The sequence below is a fragment of the Crotalus tigris genome, unplaced genomic scaffold, assembly GCF_016545835.1.
Source record: "Crotalus tigris isolate CLP2741 ecotype Arizona unplaced genomic scaffold, ASM1654583v1 scf7180000023687.2574627, whole genome shotgun sequence".
NCBI lineage: Eukaryota > Metazoa > Chordata > Lepidosauria > Squamata > Viperidae > Crotalus > Crotalus tigris.
The window spans coordinates 816,189-836,163 of record NW_024100118.1 but is presented as its reverse complement, the minus strand read 5'-3'; the positions used below and the strand labels follow the sequence as shown (position 1 = coordinate 836,163).

General features: G+C 36.0%; 1 long non-coding RNA gene across 1 annotated transcript; it reads right to left on the bottom strand.

Annotated features, from left to right (window-relative positions):
* Nucleotides 1–279: 279 nt before the first annotated feature.
* Nucleotides 280–12,951, bottom strand: LOC120297767. The gene is made up of 5 exons (XR_005553880.1): nt 12,860–12,951; nt 3,829–3,897; nt 2,769–2,855; nt 2,357–2,481; nt 280–948 (listed from the first exon to the last, which is right to left on the bottom strand). It is a non-coding gene; the product is annotated as an uncharacterized LOC120297767 (long non-coding RNA).
* Between the last annotated feature and the right edge of the window lie 7,024 nt (nt 12,952–19,975).

The following is a 19,975-nucleotide window of genomic DNA, read 5'->3' as shown; positions in this document are numbered from 1 at the left end:
TGGGTTGTTTTCTCTAAACAACCCATAGCACAGATCATTCCACTGTATCCAAAACAAACAAAACAAAACAAAAAGAAAGAAATGAAATAAAAGAAAAGAAGTCCAGCTTCTTCTTGTTACATTAGGAGTTTTGTGAGAATCTGAAAGTGAATATATGTAACCCCTAAGATACATAGATATATGCTGGCTCTAATGGAATATTGTTAACATTCTTGTATCGTTCCTACTTTCATTGTGATGAAACTAGGTATTGAAAATGCTGTGAAATTTGGGCTTGAGAAAAATATTTACATGGGATTCAGGTAGCTGTTAATATTAACATGCTGTCTCCCACCATGTTAACTAAACCACTTAAAACCACTAATGCTATTTTCCATACTAAGCAAAAGGATAAGAGCTGATGATGTGGCTGCATCCTTCCTCAGTGTAGCATGTGGTACACACATCCGTTTAATTAGCTTTTAATGGGTCTGAAACTGGGTGGAATAAGAATCACAAAAGGATTGTTTTTATACATAATTTAACCTTTTAATCATAAAAAGATATCTTTTAAAAGGCTGAGCTTATTGCAAAAGAATTTATATTGACACCAATATCTGAGTTCTTGAGTGCTAAAGTATTAAAAATGATTGAAATCAGATATTGACTGTTGTGTTTCCTTATTGTAGGTACAATATAGCATAGCATATTATATTTAGTGTGATAATATTATGACTCATTCCATCTGTTGTACAAACAGCAGCTTGGGCCCAAATATATATGAGATTTACACAAAGGCTGCTTTTTTATATCCTGCACCATTCACAGATGTAATAAAGCAGACATGTCAAACTCGCGACGTCACGTGATGTCACACGACATATCAGAGCTTTTTCTCCATTGCCAGCAATGGGGTGGGCGCAGTTTCCTGGTGATGCATCTGGCCTGCGGGCCGGTAGTTTGACACCCCTGTAATAAAGGTTATATAAAATCAATACATAACAGGTACGAAAAATATTTTTTTCAATGTATTGTTTCTAATCACAATCAAGGAGACTAAATTGCACGGAATCTAGTGTAATACTATAAATGTAGGACAGTATTCCCCAATCTGGGGGCCTCCAGATGTATTGGAATTTTCAAATTTTGTATCTGGCAGAAATGTTCTACATCAGCTGTTATCTGAGTCTTTTAAAATTGGTAATGCCAATGACTGAGATCATCAAAATGTGAAGTGTGTGGTCTGCCACTCAGCTCCACTCTGCCTTCAAAAAAATGGGCGATGCCTTTTGCATCTAAAGTGAGAATCTTAGCTGTGTTACTGCAAGAAAACTGATTGGGTGAATTGGCACAATATGAGTTGAAGCAAATCTTTTTTTTTTGTTGTTGAAAAATGTTAGAAAGATAGGCCAGGTGCTTACATCAGCTAATACACCAGCTAATTTATCTGCTAATTAGGTAATGAGTCAGATTCATTTTACATCTGTAATACCAGCATTAGAATTAGAATCACACAATGAAGGTAATGGTGGATAGCTTCAGCCTTTTAGGATCAATAGTAAAATAAATAGCAAAGAAATAAGCAGTCAAGAAATATGCCATTTGGCAGAGCAGCAAGGAAGGTGTTGAAAAAGATATTCAAATGCTGTGATATGTCTCTACCCACAAAGATCAGAACTGTGCCAGTCATATTATTCCCCGAGATACTCTATGGAAATGAAAGTTGGACTTTGAAGAAGCAGGATAGGAAGAATAGTGACACCTTTGAACTTTTTTGAAGAAGACTCCTGAAATACCACAGACAGCCAAAAAACAAAACAAAAAAACAACAACTTATTGATCATTGAACAAATCAACCCAGAGTTCTCATATGTGGTGCAAATGACCATGCTCAAATTATCCTATTTCAGATACATTATGTAAAGACTCAGAGTCTAAAGCCGAGAAAGGTGGAAGGAAAGAGAAGAAGAGGATGACCAGCAGCAAAATGGATGGATTCATTTACAGCGGCAATGACAGCACTGTTGGGAGACTTGAAAGAACAGGTTAGGGACAGTCATGCAGAAAATGATTGCTAGGACATAATCAATTAATCAAATACCACAAAAATGATAGGCATTTGCATTCTCCCTTAACCTGTCCGCAAGTTCAAATAGAAAATAAAAGCTGAAAATGAATCTCACATGGCTATATCATGTCTCCTTTTTTAATACTCTGAGAATATTTTGGATGTTAGAAAATATGAAAACTAGTTTTTAGTAGGCTATTCTTTGGAAATTTTCTTATATGCAAACAAAACAGTGAGTTTGTGGCATACTCACTTAAGAACAGGATTGCCAATAGGAATTTCAGGGTAGCATACCCAAACAATACATACCACACTAGTCCACCAGGTCTCAGGTTCTCCTTACATCTTCTAAGGTCAGTCAGTCCGCATCCTCAACTTCATCCTCTGAAAGTCCTGCTGGACTTGCATGATGGTCTCCATTCAGTTCAATAATCCTATGAGATAGTAACTAAGTCATGTTACCAATTATCTCCATGGCTAAACCTGACCCTTGAATCACTACGATTACTTCCATCTTAGGCAATATGGGGAAAAAAATAGAAACTGTGATTTTGTTGATTTATGATTAATTATTCTCCAGTTTTTGTATGCCCTATAGAAGCTAGATACAAATTATTATACTTTAAAGCTATTCTTTACATCCCTTGAGTTAAGAGCTCTATTTATCCCTTAGTAAAAATGATATGAGTTTTTCCCCCAGTAGTTGGTTTGAAAAAGATACCTTTGTATTTTATATCCTTTGTAGTTTTCCAGTAGAAATAGGCTCTGTAAAAAGCATTACTTTCCCCCAAGGATGATACACTGATACCTAAAGCAAGATAAATACATTCATTTTGTAGATTTGTTCCATGCTAGTTGTTTGGGGAAGAAAATGTTCAGTTGAATGGAATTCTTGCATACCAAGCAATAGGTTATATATTTAAAGGAACAATTATTAATTATTAAAGGATTGTTTTATTTGGTTAAATCAAGCAATAGCACTCGGTCATGTAACTAAAGTTCTTGTGGCTTGCAATTTATACAATATATGAAATGTATCAGAGGGCTATTACAGATTTCAGTTTTGGTATTTACACAGACGTAGGAAATAATATGAAGGCTATTCCATTTTTCATTTAAGAACTTAGTGGAGGGATTAGGAAAAATATAACATTTATTTTTTTATAAAATTTATTGGCTACCCATCTCACCACAGGGTAACTCTGGGTGGCTTACAATTAAACACACACATAAACACACAGAGACACAAATAGGTTAACACCAACCATTAAAATTCAATTATAGATGGGAAGGGCAGGGGCAGAATGGGGGGCAGGTGGGATTTAATATCCATAGTAGAATTGTAACAATTTTTAAACTTTGCACTCATAACAGAATATTCTTATAATGCAGTACAGTGGGAGCTATTGCTTTGATTATTTATGGAATAGAAAACAAATTTGTAAAATAAAATAGAGACCTAGCTAGTCTGCTACAATTTCTGGCAATATTGCAATTGCAATATAGAAATTAACAGGATTTGGCAACTTGGATTTTTAGCAGCCCTTGGTCCTTTTTTATGGACCTTGGAACTCTCCCCAATTTCCAACAGTGTAATTGTTGAAAATAAACAGTTTGAAGTAAGAATGCATGAAAACTGTTATCATAATCTATAAAAAGATGTGACATAACTTTAAAAACTCAATTGCTTTTTTAAAAAAAATGAGAAAAGAAAGGAAAATTCTAGCTCCTGCCATGCATATATTGTGACAATTCAAATGTTGTAACATGACTCTACCTACCATGGTTCTTGTCCCTTTCAATTACCTTATGCACAGCCTCTGGTCTCTAAAAAGCTGCTCATCCAGAAACTGAAAATAGAAGAAGACACAAGCTGTGGCTGTGTTCGCATTACATGCTAGACTAGATTAAAATGGACTTGCATAATTCATTTGCAGAGAAACCCTGATGTTGTCCTAGCTGCGTGTGACATCATATAAAGTCATTATTTATATGATTGGTTAACCCAGGTTTAAGATTTAATATGTTATATGAGCCCAAAATTAAACTGTCTTGAATTATACTAGCATGGATATCAATGATACAATGACATGCTAAAGAGCAAAGGTCTCACCGTGGCAGAACAGCAAACTACAAATATAATACAATTTTGGGGAACCAATCTGCCAAGGAGGATTGGAATTACCTACTAGTATGCCTTCTAAGTGAGCCAGGCAATCCAGAAGGTCAATAGTATAAAAGGCTGTTGAGAGATGCTGGAAAATTAACAAGCCTGCATCCTTTGCCCTTTCTTCATTATATACAATCCACTAGAACAATCAAAGCTGGTTTAGTCCCCAAATCGAGAGATTTTGGAAAATTAACTAGCTTGTATCCCATGCCTTTTCTTCATTACATGCAAGCCACAAGAACAATCAAAACTGGTTTAGTCCCAAAATCAGAAATGCACTTCAAAGGAATAAATGAGCTGCATAATTAGTGTCTTCCAATACTAAATGAAATTCAGAAATGTCTATCTGGTTCAAAGTCTTGCTCAAGAATGGAAAATTAAACATAGATAACTATTCTAAAATGTATGTGAAAACATTTATTATTTTGTGTATGATTTTTTTAAAAGGTTATGCCTTACTTTTACCAACCTACATGACTCGTTTAGCCTTTCTTCTTATTTCATTTTCATTTATTTGATATAATGCCCATAAATTAATACATTTTATTCATAAGACAGTATTTTTAGTACAAAGCAAAATACACTAAACAAATACACTAATTTAAACTTAATACCTTTTTCAAAAGATGGTTTGGGGGTGTTTAGGAATATTTAATATTGAATACTCGATTGCTTTTTAAAAATAATTTTAAAATAACGAAGAAAAAAGCAGCTAGTGACTTTTTAGGATCTCTCTCTGTTGTGCTTTGTATGTAGCTATAGATACCATAATAAATCATTTTGTAGTACTACAGCATATATATTTGTAGGATTTATTACTGAGTCTATGCCAACTGAATTATGCATGTCAGCCAAGAGTTGTTTGAGCACAGAACTTTTGGAATGTCTCCCTTGTGCTGGTTCAGAGGCAATGAACTACATTAGGATATGGCACTGACACCAAGCAAAACAGCAACTGATACATTCCTGAGCACTTTAGTTTAGTGCAGAATAATTTTTAAAGGTAGATTCTTTACTAATCCTTTGGTTTCCATTACTTATTTTTTTATTTAGATTTATAAGGCTGCCCAACTCAGCACAGATTTTATCTACATATTGCAAAGTTGCTGCAGTATTTGAAAAGTGAATATTGCCAATTTTCTAAGTGGATTAATGTGCTTCAAAGAATACCAAAAATTATTCAATCAGAAAAACATTCTTTCATAATCTTTGGGGAAAGAGTCAAATATGGAAATCAGGGTGTTCCCTTCTCCCCAGCATATCTTGGAAATTTACAGTTCAGTTGGAGATAAACACAGTACCACAATAAACTTCTTTTTCCTGACAATGAGCAATTGATGAATGAAAGGAGGTATTTTCACTCTGCTATCCTTCAATTCCTCAATCTCTCAAAAGCAATTTGAAGATAATCAACAATTAGCTAGAAACCTTTTGACCTCAAAATGCAGAAAACAAGAAGCAAAAAAAAATTCTTCACCATGAGCTGCCTGCCACATATCCTGCAAGAAACATGATTACTTCCCCTCTTAACAAGAGAGAAATAAATTGCCAGTTGTGCCCTATCTTCATACTGATTTTTTTTAAAAAAAAATTGCAATAGAAAAAATATGCACCCCAATGTTACTAACGTATGAAGGGAAGTCATCTTTCCTTTTGAAGTACCTGCTAAGGAAACTGAAGTCCCTGGATTCTAGAAGTGGAACCAACAATTTGTGAAACTAGGAAAATGGGTGACCATAAGCTTCACCAATCCACAACATTTGAAAGAAAATACTAGTTGTACTGCTGTTTCAAATATAGATGACCCAGAGGTAAACCAGCATAGGAACTGAATGCAGTTGAATGGTAGTATTAGAGAAGTCTGCATATGGCACAGTCTTGTATGGAAGTGCCTCTCTCCCTCCCTCCATAGACTCAGATTATGGCTAGAATTAAATAAGATCTTAAAAGCATAAGTGGTTAAGGGTATACAGGTTAAGGATCAGGATTCACAAGTGTTTTCATCCCTCTTTCCAGTCCAAGATCAGTATACTGAGAGAAAAACAATAGGAGAATAAATTGTTTGCAATGAAGATAGTGTAGTCTGGAAAAGATGATTTTGAAGATTGTGACCTACAGTGCCACTACAAAGGGTTAAGAGTTCACCTCACAAAGAGAGAAAGTAATGTGCTTACCCGATATCTCATAATTCTGGGCAAGTCAGCTTTCAACCTGATACTGGAGAGTTGGATGACTACATACTGAGATATTTGGACAAAAATCACAATCAAGAACTTGACTGCAGTACAGCAGCACTAGATTTCAAGAATATACAGAAAAATATTGAAGGAAATGGGAAAGATGCATTCATGCCCTTTAATATCTAAGTACAGAGAATAAGAAATAAACAAGATATAATTAAATTCTTATTTTGTATGGCAAATATTATTTAATAGGCATCGTAAAGATATGATGAGGTGACATTTGGGTTTCTATCATATACTGCTCAAAAAGAGTAAGACAATAAAAAAGAAGATAGAATATCTAAAGAATTGATGCATCCGTACAGAAACTGATGAATCAGTACAGAAAACAAGCACCTGGGTAAAGGCAGGAGTGAGAAACAAAAGTTATATTGCTGTGAAAATATGCCATAGATAGTATAGCCATCAAAAGACATAGGTGGCAGTTTCCTGGAGCAGATGACAAAGCTTTTATAGAAATAGCTGCAAACTGCAGGAAACAGCAGGAAATGTAAGTTTCAATTATATTGATGGAAATGTAACTTTACCCCAAAACAATGCCCTTCTAAAAGTATGCAGAAGATTGACAAAAGAATTTACTGACCAACAGGGAAGAAACGCATAATGAGGTCTGTGGAGATTCTCAGTTACCCAGGTCATAGCAAAGGTGCTTTTTCAAAGGGCAATTGGACTGGGTTTTTCCTTGAGGAAGAAGAAGAAAACTAACAGTTGAGATTGGATGGTGGGGGGATGGAAGGATAGGTTCTGACAGGATGGAGATGCTTAATGAGGTGCAAGTAGCAGAAATACAGGTAGTCCTTGACTTACAATAGTTCATTTAGTGACTCTTCAAAATTACAATGAAAGCACTGAAAAAAAATGACTTATGACCATTTTTTACACTTATAACCAGGGCTTTTTTTTTTGTCACAGAATGCCCAGAACGGAGTTCCAGCACCTTTTTGGGATGGAACCTTGTAGGGTAGGCAAGGCGAGTTGTATGACGTGTGTGAGTTCCGGCACCTTTTTTTTTTTTTTTTACAAAAAAAGCACTGCTTATAACCATTGCAGCATCTCCATGGTCATGTGATCAAAATTCAGATGCTTGGCAACTGACTCATATTTATGATGGTGGCAGTGTCCCAGGGTCATGTGATCCCCTTTTGTGACCCTTTGGCAAGCAAAGTCAATGGGGAAACCAGATTCACTTAACAACCATGTTATTAACTGCAGTGATTCACTTAACAACTGTGACAAGAAAGGTTGTAAAATGGAACAAAACTCATTTAATAATTGTCTCACTTAGCAACAGAAATTTTGGACTCAATTGCGGTCATAAGTCAAGGGCTACCAGTATTACGTTTAAAAAGTTAGTGCAGTCTTAAGTTAAATTAACAAAACCATAATATCCTGGTCTCAAGAAGTAATAGTTCTGTTCTGTCTTGCTTTAGTTGGAGCAATTTGGAATATTTGGTCCAGATTTCAGCAATGCATTTTTAACTGGACATTAACATATTGCAGCATTGTCCAGAGAAGAATGACTAGATTTATAATGATCCTATTTAGCCTGGAGATGACTATGAGTCTGCAGGTAACTGAAATGTAGTCCTAGAGCAGATGGATCAGAGTTCTCCATTTCACCAGAGGACAGGGTTAACAGATGGAAATTGTAAGGAATTAGACTACAGGTAGCCTGCAACTTACAGTCATTCATTTAGTGACTGTTCAAAGTTACAACAGCATTGAAAAAAGTGACTTATGACTGTTTTCATACTTACAACTGTTGCAGCATCCCCATGGTCATGTGATTGACATTTGGATGCTTGGCAACTGGCATGTATTTATGACAATTGCACTGTCACAGGTTCATGTGATTATCATTTATAACCTTTCCAGCTGGCTTCCAACAAGCAGTCAATGAGAGAAGCCAAAATCACTTAATTACTAATTTCATGACAGTCTTTTGATAGCCAGAAAGATTAATCCTGCATGCAAAACTATGGCCTGATAGCATCCTTTTTGGTCAGGCACCTGGAAGTAGAGCAATGAGAGGTAGGCAGATATCGGCTAACACAGTTGAATTGAGATTGATATATCCAATCACATGCAGGTGGCGAACTGATGGACTTATTACACACTCAATGACCAAATCACTGATACTTAAAGGGCTATAAAGAATAATGTCTCTCCAACATTAGCTTACACTTTGATAATGTTAGCAGTGGCTAACAAAAGCTTAATGCATAATAAAATTCTCTGTCCTGGAGATCAGTATGTCATAGATAGATAGATAGATAGATAGATAGATAGATAGATAGATAGATAGATAGATAGATAGATAGATAGATAGATAGATATAATTATATTTGTTTTCTGAGGTTTTCATAGGTGTTTGCATGTAGGTCTTTGGTTATTCGGGTTTTCTCCCGCGTAAAATTGGAAGTGTCTTGGCGACGTTTTGATGAAGTCCCATTCGTCATCTTCAGGCTGGTGTTTTCGGCTTCGTGCTTCTAGGAGCAATGTGTGATCGTAGCTGTTTCTTCCTTTTAACTGCCAGTGGAGGTATGAACTGATTGGGTGGGAGCTTGGCTATGTTCTGATTGGGTGGAGATGTGTTCTGATTGGTGAGGGGCTTGGCTGTGCTCTGATTGGATGGGGGGTTGGCTGTGCTCTCATTGGATGGGGAAGTGTTCTGTTTGGGTGGGGGCTTAGTTGTGCTCGAGTTAGTCTGAGTTGCAGGGGGATGTGAGATGGTGAGCTGCGTTGCTGTTGTTTGGCTTCACGTTCGTGGTCGTGCCTCATCTTCATGGTGGGTGTCAGTTTGCTTCATGTATGGATTGGAGGGGTTAAAAGTGGCTAATGATGCAGCAGTGGTCTGGCTTCTGGTTTGTAGTCGTGCCTCATCATCAGTGTGGGTTTGCGTTGCTTTTTGCGTGGATGTGTGGTTTTCGTGAGTGTGGATGTGGTGTCATTCTTTGTGTTAGGGACTCATTTGTCAATAAGGGCGGGTTTCCAAATGGCTGGTAGGCGGGTGGTATCATCTTGTTTATTCATGCTGTGTGGGAGTTTTTCTATCTCAATGGCTTCTCTGATTATTCTGTTATTAAAGTGTTCAATTTTGGCGATAGTTCTGGTCTTTTTAAAGTCAATTTCATGTCCTGTGGCTTTAAGGTGTTGGATCAGGGAAGAAGTTGGTTCCTCTTTTTTGACCTTAAAGCTACAGGACATGAAATTGACTTTAAAAAGACCAGAACTATCGCCAAAACTGAACACTAAATAGAATAATTCGGAAGGATGAGTATATCAAAGGTTTAGAGATTAAAAGAGAAATTTTTAAATTGCAAGCTTTTGCTGACGATCTTGTTTTCATATTCGAAGAACCTTTACAATCAGGGATGAGACTAATGGAAGTACTGGGTGAATATGGTGAAATGGCAGGTCTAAAGATAAATAAGGAAAAAACTAAAATGCTCGTGAAGAATAAGATTAGAACACAGAAAAACGAACTAGCTGACAGATTAGGTATTCAGATCACAAAGAAAATAAGATATTTAGGGATACATCTAACAGCTAGGTATGTAACAATTAAAAGAGACAATTATGACAAATTAATGGATCAGATTAAAACAGACTTGGACACCTGGACAAATCTCCAGCTTTCTTTCATGGGTAGAATTGCCGTAATTAAAATGAACATATTACCTAAAATATTATTCCTATTTCAATGTATACCAATTAGATTAGAAAAGGAATTCTTTTGAAATTTCAACCAAACCATACTTAAATTCATTTGGCAAGGGAAAAAAACAAGGATTAAATTAAAATTATTACAGGATGCTAAAGAAAGGGGGGGGGTCTGAGCCTCCCCGATCTGGAAAAATACTATCAATCTACAATTCTACTGTGGGTGCAAGATTGGATTCGACTGGAAAATCAAAGATTATTAAAACTGGAAGGTCATGACATGCAGATGGGATGGCATGCCATGTTATGGGATGAGAAGCATAAAGTTCACCAGTACTTCCGGAGGCACTACATCCATAATAGATGTATGGATCAAAATTCGATGACAGAACTACAGGCAAGTCCCCAGTTGGATCTCAACACTAGAAATGTACATACACCCAAGGTTTATTCAGTTGAAGAAAGTAATAACCTATAAAAACATACTAGATGAGAGAGGAGAATTAAAATCGAGGAAGAATCTCCAAGATGCAGGGATAGAATTAGAATGGTGGGCATACCTCCAACTACAAGCAAGATATAAGCAAGATAAAAAAGAGTGGGGTATAAAGATAGAACCGACAGAACTAGATAAAATTTTATTAGGTCCTGAGGATAAAATGATTAAAAAAATATATCATTTTCTTTTAGATCAGACAATGTATGAAGAACAGGTTAAGGAGACCATGTTAATTTGGAGAAGGGATTTGGGTTTCAGTATCGACCTACATATTTGGCAAGAACTGTGGGAAAGGAATAGGAAACTCACTTTAGCTACCTCATATAAGGAAAATCTTTACAAGATGTTTTATAGATGGCATTTCCCACCCGTAAGGCTAGCCAAAATGGGTTCAAACATCTTATGCTGGAAATGTAAAATAGCAATAGGTTCATACTACTATATGTGGTGGGAATGCCCAAAGACCCATGAGTATTGGAACAGGACACGAAACTGGTTGAGGGATATATTAACATTGGACTTAAAGTTAAAACCTGAACTCTTCTTGTTGGGAATAACGACAGAAAAATATGACACGGGAACAATCTACCTGCTGCTACACATCCTGACTGCAGCTAGGCTTGCTTTAGCGCAAAAATGGAAGAGCATGGAAATTCCCACAGAGGAAGAGTTAATACATAAAATATTAGCACATGCAGAAATGGACAGGCTCACAATGATATTAAAAGATAAATGTGGATCAGTTTATTATGAAACCTGGGATAAATTTTACCGCTGGAGGAATTTGAAGAGGACGGTCGGGATTAAAGATGAATGTTAAGATAGAAATATATGTTATTTTAGAACAAGTATTGTATATAAAACTTAGATGTATATGTAGAGATGAAGAATTGATTGTAAAAAGTGGAATAATCTGATAAGAATGTATATACTGGAATGTCACGTTAAATTCAATGTTTGTTTTTAACTGTATTATAAATAAAATTTGTAAAAAAAATAAAATAAAAAAAATAAAATATACGGTCAGGGTATTATGATAATGAAAAATAATTACAAAACATTAACGGTGGAAATTGTATAAAGTAAATAAAATCCTATTGTACCTTAGGAAAAAATAGTTATATTTGATGGTTCATAATCTTGAAGAAATAAATTGAGATATAAACATTCCAGAAATTTTGGAGCAAGATTTTTTTTTGTTTGTTTCAGAGGAAAATGAACAAATATAAGGAAAATATAAACTATAACTGATATTTAATGTTGGCACCATTAACAGATGTATACTCATTTTGTTATGTTATAAAATGTAATGTATATCAAGGTTTGGTTCAAAATAATAAAAACTATGTTTGATCTAAAATACTAAAATTACACTTTATTCATATAATAATTATAAATGTATTATTTGCATGTACTTTTAATGTTTTTAATTTTGTTACAAAGGAAACTACAATGTGGAACTTTTAAAAATGTGGGTTTTTTTCATTTTTGCATGTTTGTAAGAAACAGGTAGATACGCATTTACAATGAAGAGAATAATATGCTAACATACTAAAGCCAAAGAAACATACTGTATGTATAATTTTCTCTTTTAGAATGGGAGAAGGTAAAAGAGGATCAGCTGCTTTTGACATGTTCATCAACAGAAAAAAAAAATAGCCTACGAAAGGGAAGTAGCTATTAAAGGAATGTAATGCTGGAACTCTTGATTTTAAGAGAAACAGACGGTGAGTATAGTGAAATGCTTATCTAAAATTTCAAGAAAATGGATTTTAATTAAGTTAGCTCCAATAAAAATTAATAGACTAAGGAGATCAAAGATGGATAAAGTTCCCAAAAGTAAGCATTAAAAGTACAATTGCAAAAATACCAAATGAGAAAAAATGAATGCTCACATGGCTGCATAATTAGTGTAATTAAGATTTGAAAACCAAAAGGACATAGGAGGAAAGAAGGACAAATCACTAAGGAATAGTGTTTTCTTTATCACCTAGGAATGCCCCAAAGAAGCTTAGAATTATAGAAATGTTAGAAAAATTAAAAGCTGAGAAGCAGTTGAAATTGATAAATGATGCTAACAACCCAAAGGATTGTATATTCAAAATAAAAGTAAGAAAACGTTATCAACAATTCAGTCAGGGCAGGAAAATATTAACTGGTGATAAAAGCTAGAATGTCTAACATGTATAGAAGGAAAGGGAACAACCCTGCACAAAGATTTTAAAAGATGGAAATACCTCAGTTCTCTGAGCAGCAAGTTCATTCTAGATCATATCTACAGTAGTGTGATAGACCTGGATTCACTCAATTTTGTCCCCTAATGCAGATTGCTGTACATGTGAAAGCTTATTAAGCTAATAGGATTATTCAGAAATGTTCAGCAGCAGGTCAAACTGAAGAATACATATACTGATGACTTTTTTAGACTTTGGTACTGAGTGCAACAATACAATGGTAACATTGCACTGTTGGGACTCTAAAGTCAATATTTAACCTTACATATCAGGTGGTGCAAATGTCCTGTTAAAAGCATAAGCTCATATAAACTGTTGTAGTTGTCATTAGCTGCATCTGTCCAGAAAGATTTAGGCAACAGTATGTTACTGGAAATGTAAGTGGCAGTTTTAACACCTTACTCTTCCTCTTGAAATCTGCTGAAAGAAGACGGCGATGAAAAAAGGGCTGGAAACTTTGTCTATCCATCTTAGAAGATATTACTTTATACACTGTGCCTTATAAATACAGATATGTAACACTATATTGGTACTTTTTAATATTGTAAGAAAGTTTAATTAAACTTGTAGTCCTGCATATCTTCTAGGACAGGGTCCCCAACCCCTGGGCCATGGGCCAGTACCAGTACATGGCCTGTTAGAAACCGGCCCACACAGCTGGAGGTGAGTGGCGAATGAGCGAACCTTCATCTGTATTTGCAGCTGCTCCCCAGCACCGGCATCACTGCATCAGCTTCACCTCAGGTCATCTGGAATTATATTCTCAGGAGCGCAAACCCTACTGTAACCTGCGCATGTGAGGGATCTAGGTTGTGCGCTCCTCCTCCCTCCTGCAAAGTCTGTGGAAAAAATGTCTTCCATGAAACCAGTCCTTGGTATCAAAAGGTTGGGGATTCCTGTTCTAGGGTATATAGTACAGCTATATGCAAAAATTTAGCATCCTGTTCAAATTGTTCACAGTAAAGAAATCAGTACTAAAATCTTAGATGCTAGTTGACAAGGGAGTCTTCAAAAGAATGTACAGCTTTGAATGTAGTCTAAATTGATAAAGTATGTTTTATGTTATAAAGTATTTTCATGTTACATTTCATGTTAATGTCACATTCTATATAGTTGCAGATTTATCACAGCAGTAAATTTTATTGTGACGTACTCAAACAGTTAATTTTTGGGGGGTTAGAGGAACAACTTTGTCCAAAACAGATGGCGCACAGTGTATCACAGGTGATTGATATTGGGATAATCAAAGGTTTAGTTGATCATGTCCTGTGATTTTTAAATCTTACGTGTTATATGAATTTTATGATATACTTTTGAATTATAAATGTAATGTAATAAATATTTTAAAATTTCAAATAAAATTGAAACTTGCTTAGCTTGAAATACATGAATGGAGCAGAAATGTAATGGCAAACTTTAGTATCAGGTAAGTAAACAATATAAAAGCTTTCTGTGTTGAAAACTAATAATAGGATAATTATAATTAGAACAGCTTAAATTTTGTGACAATACTTTTAACACAAACAAAAGCATGTGTCTGGTATGTAAAATGCCAAATCAAGTCTAAACATCTGACTGACTGTGTGAACAACCATAATAATTTATTTCACTCAGTGAGACACTAACTTGAAGTGGCTGTGGGCTTGCTGGCTCTGAGGGACATGAGAGCAATGCCAGAAATTCAACCATGCTGGACAGGTCTCATCAGAGGAGCCAGATGAAGAGTCCCTCTCCCATAAACAATATGGTGAGAAAGAACTTTCAGAAACTTATACTGGATTGGTAGTTGATTGAGTCAACAAGGACCATGCTAGGTGTTGATGTTCCTAGACACCTGGTGACAAGTGAGCTACAAGATTCAGGACTGCTGGCTGAGAAATCAGGCCAGCAGCTGCAGGACTACTGGAACAAAAATTGCTGTCTTGTTACAAATATACAAAGACTGAAAATGAATAAAGATTCGCTATTACAAATCAAGTCCAATGAAGATGTCTGAAAAAAATGCACCAGTTCTGGAAAGAACAATATCCAGAATTAGAAGCAATATAACAGAGGCTAGCAGATTAATGTTGATTTATAATATGGAATAAAATATTCACAGTAGAATTGGAAGGACTGAAAAGGTCTATTCAGGGCAAAGAAACTGAAGCCTTGCCAGAAGTAACTCAGACAGAGACAAACTAGAAATCAGCAGTAGAGGAAACCAGCATCAGGTTAGGTGCAAAAAATCAGGACCATACATTATGTTCCTCAAGCCTATACCCATGAATCTAGTCAACTAATGTTCAATGCTAAATTGGCAGTAGATAAGTAGATAAGGATCAATGGCACTCAAGAGAGATTGGATTTTGACCATTTGTGGGAATGTAATGATTCTAGGCTGATGATGGGGACTTCCATTCCCAGCTCTGCCTGTTTTCTTACGCAGCACCTTTATTAAATTGTTCTCTTTCTCAAACCAGGCATCTTCTTGTCTACCTTTGCCTCGGAAAGAACAAAGTTCTTTCACTGAGAAACAAAAGTAAATGAAATGAAAAATAAGCACTAGAACAGCACAAAAACAACAGAATAAGGTTGCCTGCATTGAAGTTGCTCCAAAGAAACACCTTAAGTATTAAAAGATGCCAATATTGTAATATCAAATATAGGCACCAGCTCATTGCAAGAAACAAATTAATTACAGCATAGCTGCAGTTATAACTGAAGATTTTGCATGCAAAATTAATAAACAAGAAAAAAAGCCAAACAGTGGACCACCCAAATGGAACATCAGATTGGAAAGTAAGATCAGCAGGCTAAGATTAGATAAGAGGAGCTATAATAGATTAAAAAAAAGCTGAAGAACAAGGATCAAACAATGCCCAATTAACTTATATTATCTGGATACGGAAGATCAAGGAAGCACTGGAAATAATAAAGTAGCAAATAACAGCTATAGCCAAGGAGATCAGCTGATACAAAGCTCAAATTACACACTCTAGGCAGAGTCTCCAATTTCAGCTGAATCAGAAAGGAGTGATTGCAATGAGTCAGTCAACACCTGATAAAGAAGAAAGAGTGCAGCTGTTGGACAACTCAAAGAAATACAACAAAAATGCAGCTTGGATAAAGGAGATTGATACAAATAAAAAGGAGCTAAAATAAAGAATTTGAAATAGCTTGTAACAAGAGCTGAAATGGAGAAAAGGACAAGGAAGATCAAGAATTAGTCAGTAAGACTAAGTAAGACTGGGTCTTATATATTTTTTTTTTACCAAAAGACCCATTAGGTCTTATTTTCAGCGGATGTCTTATATTACAGCAGGCGGCAAACATTCCTCTGTCGCATTCCTCCGCCACCGTGTGCAGTCCCACAAACTTCTTTTGTTCTAAAAAAAAAAAGTTCAATTCCAACTTCTCGTGGAAAAAAAAGATCTTGCGAAGTTGGAATTGATAGAACTTTTTTTTTTAGTCCCACAAACATCTTTTGTTTGTTGGACTGCACATGGCGGCAGAGGAATGTGACAGAGGAATGCATCGAAGCTGGAAAGGTGCTGCGTGGGTCCGATTGGAGGGGGGGCTCTGCTAGGCATCTTGGCAGCGACTTTGGTGGGCGCGACGTGGCGTGGCCAAAAATGGCCGCAGAACAAGTGGGGCAGTATGAGAGGCTGCAGCAGGGAACCAGGAATTGGGATACGTGGGTCAGATTCCCCCCTCTCCACTGGCTTAGCCTCATGGTAGCAGCACTGGGAGCTTCTTCCCCCCCCCCACTTGTGTCTATGCTACGGTAGCAACCAGACAGAATCGGTGGTTGGTCAGCTGCACAGGCTCTTAAGTAAGGCTTACTTTCAGACTTATATTAGGCTCACCTCTGAAACTCAAGGTAGGGCTTATATTCATGGAAACACGGTAGGTGAAGATGAACTGCATGGTTTTTGGTTAAAGCATCTGAGTGGTCTGTGCAACTCCTTGCCAAGCAGTTTAACAATATAGTACAAGGAGATAAAACTGAAGATTGGTTAATATCTGGCAAAACCTGCCTGATAATGAAAGGTCCAGCAAAAGAGACAGTCCCAGGCAACTACAGGCCAATTAGCTGCTTACCAACAATTTTCAAATTGCTAACTGGTTATGGCAACTGATGCAGTCCAACAACATCTAGTTAAAAACAAGCTCTTTCCATCTTTCTCCCTGTTGAAAGAAAATTTTTCCAAACAGCAGTGGGTCAAAAGATCAGCTCCTACTGGAAAATTGTAAGAGAAGGAAGACCAAATGAATGTAGCTTGGATTTATTACAAGAAGGCATTTGACTCCCTGCCATTTGACTGAATAATTAAATGTCTATAAAGTACAGGTGTCGGTAAAAACATCAGAAGCTTTGTGTAAAGATCAATGGCACAATGAAAGACATAGTTACTGGTCAATGGTGACATCTGGGAGAGATCAACATCAAGAAATAAATCTTTCAAGGACGCTTAACTTTGGCCACTATTTTTTGTCATTGCATTGATTCCACTATCAATAATACTGAACAAGTCAAGACATGGCTATCAAAACCAAAAACATCTGCTACGGTATCTCACCTCATTTACATGGACTGTCTGATGCTGTATGAAAAAAACAATGGAATCACTGCTTAATACCGTCCACATACAGCATATAGCTAAGATATTGCAATGGAGTTTGGTCTGGATAAATGTGCCATTTTTACCATCAACGGGGAAAATAGTGAAAACTGAAGGAGTCAAGATGCCCTACAGAAATAACCTCTGAATCTGGATGAAGAAGATCACAACAAATTCTTGGGAATCCTTCATGCTAACGTCAAGTACACCAAAGTCAAAAAGAAGGCTATGAGTGAATACATCCAAAAAGTGAAGATCATGGTTAACAGCTGTGCAATTCAGTCATTTTATATGTATAGCTGAAATAGTGGAATGGATACAACCTGAACTAGAAGCCCTGGATAGGAAGACCACAAAAATGACAATCATGCCCTTCCTCCATGCAGCTATGTTAACAGATTCTATGTACCAAGGCGTATAGGCAAGTGTGAAATGTTGCAAGTACACCAGACACCTGAAGAAGGAAAAAAGGCATTGGAAGAATACCTGGGGGGACAATGAAGATGAAACTAGTACACCATGAAGGCTTACTGAATACTGGAAAGGACAAACTGCCAAGCTGGGGAAAGGTGAGATTATGCATATTATGTATATAGGTGTATTATGTATATTCTGTAAATACATTATCAGAAATATTTTGTACAAATCACACTTGGCTATATCTTACTGTGTGTGTGTTTATATCTTTGGTATTTTGATTTAACATGTGAACTGAATGTAGCTATTGTGGTTTATAATATAATCTATTAAGTGATTTCAGCTAATAATTTCTGAAAATTACTGATGCGTGTACATATTTTTGGAATTTTCAGAAGTTTAGTAATACATTTCATTATCTATACAATGTACTTAGTCCTTATTTTTATGTTGCTATTATTAGCTGATCAAGTGAATGCTATAGTATTAAAAATGCAGAACAAGAACACACTCTTTTCCTTTAGCAGACAGTGGATCTGAAAATAAGTTACTATTTAAAGTAATATAAAAGAATCATTTAGTTCAGTAGTTCTCAACCTGTGGGTCGGGACCCCATTTGGGGTCGAACGACCATTTCACGGGGGTCGCCAAACAAGGCTGTCCACCATTTTTTCCCCTTTTCTTTGGCCACGCCCCTGGCACCCAGTGACGTATAACTGGTTGGGGGTCACCACAACATGGGGAACTGTATTATGGGGTCGCGGCATTAGAAAGGTTGAGAACCACTGATTTAGTTCAAGATACTGTATTATTCAAAATATTTCCCATCTGCTGTACTACAAGAGATTATAGTTATTTTTTCCCCCTATAATATAGAATTCATTGTAGGTGTAGTCCTATTATAGGCAAGTTACATTAACTGAAGATCCATAAAATGTTTGAGAATCATCTGGTCAAAGACGATATCTTTCCATCAAATCAGGAGTTAGCATCCAAGGTAATGACTTGTGGAAAGATGCAACAGCCAGTGTAACCAGCAATCCTTGATTATGTATATGGTTCTGTGGGGAGAAAGACACTGCATGTGTCTCACTCATGGTACCATGAAATGTCTTTTCCTGCTAAGAACTGTTCATGGTTCAGAATAATCAGAAGATGACTTTTCTCCAGAGATTCCTATAAAAAGCAACCACTTTCATCTTCCCTTTTGAAATAATGCTTACCTCTGTAACAAAGCTCATCTTGCAACACTTTTTCTGTATTCAACAAATTAGTTTAAAAATTCATGTTTTGACAAATGTTTTCTCTATCCCATTCTTGGTTCCAACTTTAGAAAAATGTCATTTTGAAGCTCTAAGACATTTTTAAATGTAGATACTCCAGATTGGCTCCATTCTAAAAATATTATGGAATGAATTACATCTGTAAAAGTTAAGCTATATCATAGATTCACCTTGCTTATTATCAAGTTCCTTCCTTATAATTGTTACTAAACAACCCATGATCCAGTGGGTCATCGTTTCAAAGAGATTTCCTTACCAGATTCTTCAATGCCTTCAATAATGGCAGAACTTCTAATATAGTTGAAAAGTTCTTAAAATTTTGGGGAGATATTCAGAGATGTATCTTTCTTGAAAGTGGTCCCTATTGAACTGTATAACATTAGGAGTCGATCACAAGAAATGTTTAATCATAATTTGTATTATGTCATAATTTTTAAATAAATTTTTAGGACCTAAAATGTTTTATAAAATTTGCCAAATTTCAATTTCATGGGAGTCATGACTCCCGGTGTTTGGACACATTTGGTAAGCTAGCTCATTTGAGGTATTGTCACTTGTCAGATTTGAAAGGTAGAATTTTCAAATTTTGTTGAGGTAATTAACCAACCCTAGTTTGGGTACATGGACTGGCACTAGGGATACTCAGGTTCAAGTTCACTTTAGCAAATTACAAGTTCATTGGTAAACTATGGGCCTAACCTAATTTACCAGGTTGTGGAGTAAAATGGAAAATAGGAGTGCTATACCACTTTGATTCCTGAAGGAAAGGTGGGATAATAAATTAACAAACTAATAAAAAATCCAGAAAAGTATAT